The following is an 11743-nucleotide window of genomic DNA, read 5'->3' on the forward strand; positions in this document are numbered from 1 at the left end:
CATTGTATTTGTGCTTATATGTATTATATTGTTGTTGAAAATTGTGTTACTTGAATTATATTCTTGAACTTGAAAATTCTTGAACTTGGAAATTCTAGAAATTATATATGAAATAGATTTTTTGTAGGATTTTAGAACTTTAAGTTGTGAACTTTAGAGAACTTGAATTTTTGTAGGATTTTAGAGCTTTAGGTTGTGAACTTTAGAAATCTTGAATTATTGTGGGATTTTAGAACTTTAAGTTGTGAACTTTAGAGAACTTGAATTTTTGTAGGATTTTAGAGCTTTAGGTTGTGAACTTTAGAAATCTTGAATTATTGTGGGATTTTAGAACTTTAAGTTGTGAACTTTAGAGAACTTGAATTTTTGTAGGATTTTAGAGCTTTAGGTTGTGAACTTTAGAAATCTTGAATTATTGTAGGATTTTAAACTTTAGTTTTTGAACTTTAGAAATCTTGATTTATAGAATTTATGAACTAATTATTAGGTTGAACTTTAGATATTCTGATAAAATATAGTCTTTATGAACTGTTTGTAATTTTAAAACGATTTTTTTGTAATTTTAAAATGAATTTTGAAAGACTTTATAAGTCTTTAAATTGTGATTCAGATATTTTTGAATGTTAATTTAAGTTTGTTGTTTTATATTTTGTGTAGCTTCTTTATAATGTTTAGTGTTTGATTTGGGCTGAATTGAATTGAATTGAATTGCTTTTACAGGTGGGCAGCAGAAACTGGCTGTCAAAAGAATTGCAGAAAAAACGACGGACAGGGTGGTTTTGTCTGTTGCTTTTCTGAATTTTATTTTTTTAAAACCCAGAAAAGCGACTGACAGGGTCCTTTAGTTCGTCGCTTTTTTTAATTTTATTTTTTTTAAAACCCAGAAAAGCGACGGACATGGTTCTTTAGTTCGTCGCTTTTCTGGATTTTTCAAATTTTTATTTCCAAAAAAAGCGACGGACAGCGTCTCATGTTCCGTCGTTTCAAGATTCTAAAAAAATTAAAAATTAATTAAAGTGACGGCTCGTCTCTTTTTTAAAATTTTTAAAAAAAGCGACGGACGGCGTTGCATTCTTAAAAAAAATACAAAAGCGACACAGTCCGTCGCTTTCGGAAAAGCGTCGAGCCAAAAAGCGACGAGATTGACTGCGTCACTTTTGGCCAAAAAGGCGACGCAGTCCGTCTCTTTTTGGCAGTTTTTTAGTAGTGACAGTAAAAGTGGTCAAATCCTTGATGTTATGAGGACTCACCAAATCTTCACTCCTTGCTCTACTAAAACCTTAGCCACGAGGATGGAAGTCAATATCGCCGGCCCCTACATTTGATATGAATGTAGGCAAGAGTATGCGTTAGTACAAACATGTACTAAATATGATGGCTAGCATGAGTCATCAACAAAAGTTGATGAGGAATTCTCTTTTATCAAATTTTGACTGCTAACTATTTTCACATTAATTGAATGTCCTGATCAGTCACAAACGTGATCGGAAAGTTTCAATAAGCTGAGACTTACGCTTGTATTTGACACATTATTAATGTATCTAACACATTATTGAGATACGATTATATGTATCTAATTTTTATCAATGTACCTGATTAAGTGTGTATGTATCTAATAAATATATTGGAGATTTGATCTGACACAATTTGTTCTATCATGTAATCGAGTCTTGTCATATGTCTTGGTCTTCTATCATGTTTCTTAATATTATCATATGTATTTGTTATGTTATTACAATGTATCTAGCTGTTTTCGTATGTATATGATCCACATGTATACATTGGAAAGAATTTCAAAATTTTTGAAATATTTTTTAGGAAGTTATACCTCAGAGATCTGGAAGAGGAAGCTCAAAATTCAGAGAAACAAATTCAAATTTCTAGAAAGAAAAGTTGTTTACTTTGTTATTGCTTCGAATTAAATGGAATAAATTGGAATTTTTATTAAAAAAAATTAGAAGTTGTTAGACTAGATATACTCAAAAGTTGTTAAAGGAGTGATATCCTTTTTACATTAAGCATTTTAGTTATAACCCTTAATTAAACCATGTATCTTGCTTTGTCACTTCCTCGGATACATGTATCTGTCGAGTTAAGATACATGTATCCAACCAACGAAATGTGGTACATGGAGTAATATTCGAAACTATTGCGAATACTAGTAATTAGGACCTAAACTAATGAGATTTATGTTGTTTGCTCTAATTTAAATTGGATTCAAACTTAACTCATTCAAGATAATTAATTACTTTCATATAGTTATTTTTAATTTTTTTAATCCCACAGTTTTAGTTATACATGATATCTTTCTTAAATATATTTAAAAAAAATTAATTGCCTTAAGTAAAAACAAAAGTTCGTGATTTGCAAGCTTGAGAAAATTGTATGAAATAGCAAACTATTAATTCAAATTAAATGTTATATCCATAGTTTATTTTATTTGTAATTCGCTGCAAACATCCCATTTTTTTGCCATCTAATTCGGTATACAATTACCCATTCGGTATACAAATGTATAAAATGCGCTTGTGTTTGTATAAAGCGAGAGAAAAGTGTGTATACAAATACAATTACATATATTTTCGTTCTATACACTTATCATTATACAATTACAGATCTTATTATACAAATTACAATGTACATGAATTTATACAAAATTGAACAATTTGTATATAATTGGATGTATCTAGCGAATTATACAAATCAAAAGTTCCATAGCAAACATAAAAGTGAAAATTTTATAATTGACATTTATAGGACTAATAATTATAAGTTATAACATTATTCTTTAACTTTCAAGTTATAGAAGGAGACAATCTCACATGTCTCAGTGCTCAATCTGAAAAGGCAAATTTGTGGCACATAAGACTAGGGCATGTAGGTTTTTTCCTTGCTAAACAAACTGGTTGCAGGGGACCTAGTCCGTGGACTACCCAAGTTAAGATTTGCTGAAAATAAAATCTGCGAGGCTTGCGTAAGGAGGAAGCAAACACGATCATCCTTCAAGGAAAAAAAGTATCACCACAATCAGGCCATTAGAGCTTCTCCACATGGATCTGTGTGGACCAATGAGAATCCAAAGTAGAGGTGGAAATAGATACATCCCGGTGATTGTCGACGATTTCTCTAGATTCACCTGGAACATATTTTTACGAACAAAAGATGAAATAGTTGGAGTACCGATGAATGTTGCAATGGAAATTGAGCTGAAGCTAAACTGCAAAATTGCAAACATCAAATCAGATCATGGTATTGAGTTTGAAAATGCCCAAATCGAAGGCTTTTGCGTAGACCATGGCATTCATCATAAGTTTTCTGCTCCAAGAACTCCTCAGCAGAATTGGTTTGTTGAAAGAAAGAACAGGACCTGGTGGACATCTCCAGAACTATGCTTATAGATTTAGGTCTTGCAAGAGCTTCTGTGCTGAAGCAGCGAATACGACTTGTTATGTCACTAACAGATGTCTAATTAGGTTAGTACTTAAGAAAACTCCCTATGATTTTCTAAACGGAAGGAATCCATCTTTCAGCCATCTAAAGGTCTTTGGATGCAAATGCTTTGTGCTGATGATCTTGGAAAATTTTATCCAATAAGTGATGAAGGAGCTTTTGTGGGGTACTCTTTATCAAGCAAGGCATACAGGGTATACAATAAAAGGACCATGTGTGGGGAGGAGAGTGTGCATGTCATCTTTGACGAATCTGGTTAATTGAAAAATCTTGAAAGAAAGGAAGATCTTGAAGTTGAGGAGCTGATTCAGATTCAAAGAGATAACCTGATTTGAGATGATATGATTGAAAAGAATCAGAGTGAAGAAAAGGCTGAAAAACCTATGGAAGTACCTGGTCCCCTGATGCTCCAAGTGTTGCTCGTGAAGGAGAGACTCAAACTGAACATTCAGAAGGTGATGTTCAAGCTGATGAACTTGATGAGGAGACTACAAGAAAAACATGATGGAAATATCAATCATCCCATCCTCTAGAAAATCTGGTTTCTCCCCTTGAATCTGGAATTCAAACTAGATCCAAGGCAAGAAATTTGGTTGCCTTCTCAGCTTTTATATCCACATTTGAACCAAAGAATATCAAATAAGCTTTGCACGATGCTGACTTGGTGAACTCAATGCAAGAAGAACTGCACCAGTTTGAGAGAAGCAGAGTATGACACCTGGTCCGAGACCTCTTAACAGAACTATTATTGGGACTAAGTGGGTTTTCAGAAATAAGTTGGACGAACATGGAACAATCACGAGAAATAAGTCAAGATTAGTAGTGCAAGGCTATAGTCAAGAGGAAGGAATCAATTATGATGAGACCTTTGCACCTGTTGCAAGGATGGAAGCTATCAGAATACAAATAGCCTTTGCCATGTACATGGGGTTCAAGTTCTTCCAAATGAATGTCAAGAGTACTTTCCTGAATAGTTACTTGAAGGAGGAAGTCTATGTCAAACAACCTCCAGGGTTTGAAGATGCCGACCAACCTAACCACGTGCTGAAGTTAGACAAAGCATTGCATGGCCTGAAACAAGCACCCAGGGCTTGGTACAAATGGCTGTCAAAATTTCTTATTGAAAATGGGTTCAAAAGAGGAAAATTGACAACACTTTGTTCTTAATGAGTAGTGAATTTGAAATGAGTATGATGGGGGAACTCACCTCTTTCTTAGGCTTGCAAATCAAACAGTTCCCCCAGGGTACCTCAATCTGTTAGGAGAAGTACATCAAGGAATTGTTCAATAAGTTTAGCATGATGGAGGCCAAAATTATTGATACCCCAATGAGCACTAATGTCAAACTTGACAAAGATGAAGCTGGCACTGATGTGAATCAGACTATGTATAGAGGAATCATTGGATCTCTTCTCTACCTCACTGAAAGTCGACCAGATATAGTTTTCAGCGTGGGAATATGAGCCAGGTTTCAAGCAGCTCCAAAAGAGTCACACTTGAAGGCAGCCAAGCGTATACTGAGATACTTGAAGGGAACGCAGGACCTGGTCCTTTCTATTCTTCTGGTGACTCTTTTGATTTAATTGGGGATGTTGATGCTGATTATGCAGGTTTTTTTGTTGATAGAAAAAGCACTTCAGACATGGCTCATTTTCTGGGGTCATCACTAATCTCATGGGGAACTAAGAAGCAGAATTCAATGGCCTTGTCCACTACTGAGGCTGAATATGTGGTTGCTGCTTCACGGTGTGCTTAACTCTTGTGGGTCAAGCAACAGCTCAAAGATTTTGATGTTCTCACAGATACTATTCCTCTCATATGCGACAATACAAGTGAAATGAACATGGCCAGGAATCCTGTCTAGCATAAAAGGACCAAACACATAGATGTGAGGCATCACTTTCTCAGAGACAATGTTGATAAGAAAAATATGGTGATGAGATATTGTAAGACGCAGGATCAAGTGGTTGATATCTTCACCAAGGCATTGAGCAAGGACAACTTCATCAAGAACAGATTGAGTTTGGGAATGCACAAGCTTACTTGATTTCACAACAAGTTTGCATAAAGCCTGTCATTTGACTATACTAGGGAGGGCAGGTATCTATACTTGTTGTATTGCTTAATGTTTGTGAATTCACATGTGGTACCTTACTGCAGGTACACACTCATGGCATGTTGGCTAAACGGAAGATCTAACCATAACAACCAGCGCTATCTATAGAAAGGGACCTGGTCCCCCAAAAGGTTAGTATCACTTTTACTACACAATTTTCTACCAACGGTCACTGCCACGTGTTATCTCCCTATTCCTTGTGTCAATTACAGACGCCCCTTCAGAAAAAACCTAAGGTTGTTACTGTTCAGGGACCCGATACCTCTTTAAAAACCTCATTTTGCTTGCTCTTATTCTAATCAAAATCCTATAGCCTCTCTTACAAAATCTCTCCTTGCTTCTATATTCTTTGCTTTCCTTGCAAAATGTCTAACCCATCTTCTCCTCCAAAATCTCCGCTCTCCCAAGAAATTGAAAACCCTAGTTCATTCGATTTATCCATTCCTCCTTTTGAGCCCTCTCCATTTACTCTAGTGTGTGGGGTTGGTGAAACTGGGGAATCTGTCACACCCCACACTAAAGTATTAGTCTCATGTGCTGAATCATGTAGGCAACTTGCCATGTTCTCCAACATTAGTTCTATCAGGTATGGACTCTCAAAATTTTGAAGCCTAGCCGGTTGTTAAATCTGTGACTGAAACACCTACTGAAGATCCAGAAGCTGGGTCTCAACCAGGGCATGTGTCGTCTACCATGTCTGAAAGGTGAAGGGGATTAGCCTGAGGGCAAAGGTATAAAGTCTAACATACTGGCGGCTGCAGAGGAACTAGTGGTTGTGCAAAGTCTTGCTTCACTTAGAGGATACACTCAGACAAGTCTCCTGGAAGAAGAATGCAGATTTCCAGAACAGGTCCCTCATAGTGTAAATCCTATGTTTGACCAAACTCATGAGACTATGGGAGTTGACAATGAAGAAGAGGAGGAAGAAGTTCCCCTAGTCTGGTCTAGAAAGAAGGTTCGAGGAGCAAATGCTTCAAATATGCACATATCAGATCTTGAACATACAAACGCTGCTCCTGAAGAAAAAATTGAGAAGGAGCCTATTGAGTCGAAAAAAGAAAAGGAAAGGGAAAATGGTAGTTTTTTCTTCTTCTTCTTTCTCATTTTGGTTCCCTTCTTTTTTAGTTAAAATTGGGGTTTTAATCTTTTACCCTTTCACCCCTCATTTAATTAAAAAAGCAAGTGTCCGATAAGACATCGATATAGCCCTAGATCATGACAAATTTCTCCAGAATCAAGAGAGAGCTTATATTGTTGCTCCATGGGAAAATAGATGGCTTGCAACCTGTAAGTTACTCTCTGCTAAAATATCATGTACATACTTTGACTTAGTACAATGCATGCTAGTGACCTTGCCACTTCAATGCCAAGAAAATATTTGAGCTTTCCAAGATCCTTGATATGAAAATTTTCTCTTTTAGCTTGGATGTGCAATCAGAATCATTTCCCCTGATGATGAGATCATCCACATATATAAGAACGACTACAAAGGAATCTCCAGGGTGGGAAAATGTAAGCAAGGAATAGTCTACATTTGATTGTTGGTAATTAAGAGAAAGTAAAAAAGTAGTGAATTTATTATTACCAATTTCGAGATGCTTGACGAAGGCCATACAACAATTTTTATAATCGACATAATAGCTCTTTTCTCCCCCTATTTGGCATAACCTTGTGGAATCTTCATGTAAAATTCTTCATGCAAGTCTCCATGTAGAAAGACATTGTTGACATCTAATTGATGAAGTTCCCAATTTCAAACCGCAACAACCGCTAACAAACAATGAATAGTGACAAGCTATGCAACAGGTGTAAATGTTTCATGAAAATCAACCCCTCCCATCTGAGTGTATCCTTTCACTACCAAGCACGCCTTGTAGCGTTCAATACTTCTATCAGGTTTGTACTTGACTTTAGAGACCCATTTTGAATCTATGGCCTGTTTACCTGGAGGTAAAATTTGGAAAGTCCGAGTATGGTTGGCTTCCAAAGCTAAAATTTCCTTTGTTGTAGCTTCTTTCCTATGTGTGTATTTAACTGCTTGAGTAAAGAATTTTGGCTTATCAAGAGATAAGATGGCCGCCAAAAAAGCATTGTGACTGGATGATAGTTTAGAATATGAAATAGAGTGAGATAAACTATGTACCATTGAGTTGGCTGATGTAGTGGGAGATAGAGCGAGATTAACGATGTACCGTTGAGTTGGCTGATGGAGTGGGAGAGAGAGGCTGATCATTTAACTGAGCAAGAGAAGGGGGCAAGACATAATCATACCCTGACAACTTACGCGAGACTGGTCGTGAACATTTACCATGTGCAAGGACAGTAGAATCAATGTTATCACATGCAGTAGATGGATTGATAATAGAAGAATCGTGAGAAGAAGATGCATAAGGGCTTGGTGAAGTTACTGGTAGGCCGCATGAGCTTTTGGAATATATATTTTTTTTATGAAAGTAATTTTAAGAAGATAAATTTGTATCAAACGAAACTACATAGGATAAAATCTAAGGGTGATGTGATTTAAACAAAGTGATGTGAGTCGTTTTCTGGATCTACAGACTACTGAATCATTGCCCGTCCTTGTCTGAATATCTTTGTATTAAGGTGATGCACTCATTTAATGATAATATTGGCAAAACAATGTTGGGTGGGAAAAGTGAAGTTTCTGGACAATTATCTTTGGTATGCATGCATTAGCTTATAGCAACATGAGATACCTGGAATAAGTCATAAGTGGGCTGCCTACTAGCACTATTTGTGATGTTTGCCCAGTTTGATAGTTTTAGTTTATGCCTTACAATCCTATTTCTTTTGCCTTTGGATACCTAGGCACTCACTCACTGGCTTATAATCCTAGACTCAATCAAGCAGTGAGAAAAGGGAATTTTGCTTATGTTGATAACAGGGGTTAGAAACAGAGATAAACAGAGGCCTTTCATCCTTTGTGCGAGAATTTCACGGAGACATTTATAGAGAGTGGCTCTCTCTAAACTCCAACGATTGTCTTTAAGACTTATACGACTGATGGCTACAAATGTTGCATTATCCAAAGTTGAGGAAAAAGAAACAAGTGGAAGAGAATCTCATACGTACAACTTTTTATCTTTTTTCACATATAAACAAAATCAAAGCTTTATCAAGGAATTTGAAAACTGCCTTCTATACTAGGCCTAATTATGTTTCTTTGCCCCTCCAAAGGAGAGGGATTAAGTTACCCTTATCTCAAAAAAAAAAAAAGGGTTAAAAACAGAGATGAAGAGGGAAATAATAGCAAAGGACGAAGGGTATAAAGTAATCACCCAGTATAACATCAAATAAACAGGGGTCTAGAGTTGTGAGGCCACCATTCGAGGAGGGGCAAGGAAAAATGACTACACATCCATGTCATGTCAAAGAGCGGGGGCCTATTTTATGTATACACAGATTGGGGGGGCTTATTTCAGATTAGAGGATATAAATGAACACAACAGTGGCAAACTGCATCTACCTAGTACAACCCCTAAAACCTAAGTGCATATAACAAGGAGACAGAGTAGGAAAGAATGCAGATATAAATAAACCAATTCTGACTAATATATAAAAAGCTAGCATGAATAACAAAGTGCACTCACATAGCCATCCCATTGAAGAGGTTGATCCCAAAGCATTTAGTGTCAATAGGAGAATTTCAAAGACACATTTAGAGAGAGTGGCTTTCTCTCAACTTCAATGATGCCAATTCCCAATTCTTTATGAGTTACACGACAAATGGCTACAAAATTTTCGTCATCCAGGTAAAACAAAAGTGGCACATGTCACACCCCTATTTTTTCTCAAAATTGAAGAATAGAGTTTTTCCAATTAAAGTGACATTTTGAAAATGGATTATTTTATTGTTCAGAATCGCCATTTGCAATTGAGTTTTGATGTTCAAAATCAGCTTACTTAAATCCCTAATCAAAAGGAAATTTGACTCTTTATTTTATTGGTCTGCGAACTAGAAATTTGGGTAAGGAAATCTGTTGACCGAGGGGAAGGTGTCAGGCACCCCTCGAGTCCCGTGGTTCTAGCACGGTCGGTTTATTGACTTATATGACTTAAATTAATTTTTTGGATATTGTATTATTAACTTAATAACTAAGAAAATTATTTACCCTCATTCTTTGATTTATTTAAAACTATCCTATTTTATTAATATATGTCTATTAATTAAAAAAAAATGTATATGCACATAAATTTATTCAAACTAAATAAAGTAAAGTTGAGGAATAGATATTTACAAATCTTGAAACGTCCGTAATTTCTTTTCTTTTCCCTTTTTATGTATTTATATATATATATATATATATATATATTGTGTTATTATGGGTAGAATTTATATAGGTATCTAATAGTTAGGAATTAGAATTTATGCAGGAAAGAGATTTTTTTTTTGAGTTTGAGCATTTTAGGATTGTATTTTTAGTTAGATTAAAAATGATAAATAAAATTTTATGAGATTTAAGAATAGTTTTAGAAAGAAAATTTTAATATATTTTTTTATTCCATGCTGCACTTTCAATTATTATTTTTCATATCATATTTTTATTTCTCTCTTCTTAACTTTTTTTTATATATATATATTTTCTTTTTTAATATTAATTATCTTTCTGTTTTAACTTTACTTTATTATTATTTTTATTTTTGATTAGTACGTTCTCCTTCTTCCTCATTTTTTTTTTTAAAAAAAAAAAACACTTCTACCTTTTATTCTATTATTACTATTTTCCTATACATTCAACTTCTGCCTCCTCTTCTCTTTATGTTTTTTTTTTCTTTCTCCAATGAAATCCTAAATAGAATTCATTCCTTCTCTAAAAATGTATACTTAATAATCTATATTAAAGCGATAATAATCCCAAGCTTATTCTAGAGGAAAAACTACTTAATTGAAAGTAAATAGAATAAAAAGGACGAAAACATATTTTACGCATCCAACTACTTAACTTTCGAAGGAAAATAATCAGTTGACACGACTACGTTATACCATTATTATAACTAAGACAGAAAGGCAAATAACATTCTTGAAGTAAACACTAAAACATATATATTTAGGAAAAAAAAATAATTAAAGATTAAAAAAAATGCTGACAAACTACTGTAATAGTGCTAACAAAATGTGAACTATATGCCACCAAAGGTTTCAATGAAACAAAAATAAAATAAGAGTAAATAAAAGTGAAATCCTATGATATTATAGATTATTACACATATTGTGCTCGACCATTCGATAAGTTGGAACATTGTTTGTTAAGCTAACTACCAATTCCATGTCACTAAAATTTACGTATTCATTGAGTGAAATAAAATAACACGAATCAACTAATAAGCTCTTTTAAAACTAAAACAAAAAATAAAAAAATAAAGCTCAAAGAGAATGAATATATCAAATTTACACGACACATAAAAGTAAGAGGTAGAGCAAAATCTTATATATATTTGGCTGAAAAAAAACAAGAAAATATAGTATCACAATTTTATTTTTATGCGAATGTGAAGATACAAGGAAAGGAGGTCAGTTGTTACCTCTTACGGAAATTTCCACACAAAAGAAACAATTGTTGCGATATACTGATTTCCAAAGTTAATAATTGTAAATTAACTTTAAAGAGCCACGGATTCAAAACCGTAAATAAAACCTCGAACTATAACTTAATTCTCATAATAAAATTCACTTTTCGTCTCTTTTTCTCTTCTCTCTACTCCTTTCTCTATCTGTGTTCACGACCCAAAAATGGATGTGATGGCACTCATCTTAACCCACCAAGACAAGTCAGCCTAAAACTCAACCATTATAATAAAATGCGGAAATTTTTATAATAAACTCAAATATACCCCCAAAATCTGGTTGTCACGTGTACAAGCCTCTAAAGTATTACAATTGAATCAAAAGAAAAATACAAGTCTCATATAACATTGTTTCTAGAGTAGAACAAGATCATAAACAGGAGTAAGAAGGATCGCTGAGAAGACAAACAACTACCTCACAAATCTCCCAGAAGCCTCGAAAAAGAAGAGAATAACAAGTACCACAAAAATCCAGGCTCGTAACCTACAAAAATTTGTAGAAGCAAGGGGTGAGTACCAAACCACACGGTACTCAGCAAGTAAACCTCTAAACACGAGCTAAGGGGATAGAATACAAGTACTCCTTACACC

Source organism: Solanum tuberosum, unplaced genomic scaffold (assembly GCF_000226075.1).
Source record: "Solanum tuberosum cultivar DM 1-3 516 R44 unplaced genomic scaffold, SolTub_3.0 scf00027, whole genome shotgun sequence".
NCBI lineage: Eukaryota > Viridiplantae > Streptophyta > Magnoliopsida > Solanales > Solanaceae > Solanum > Solanum tuberosum.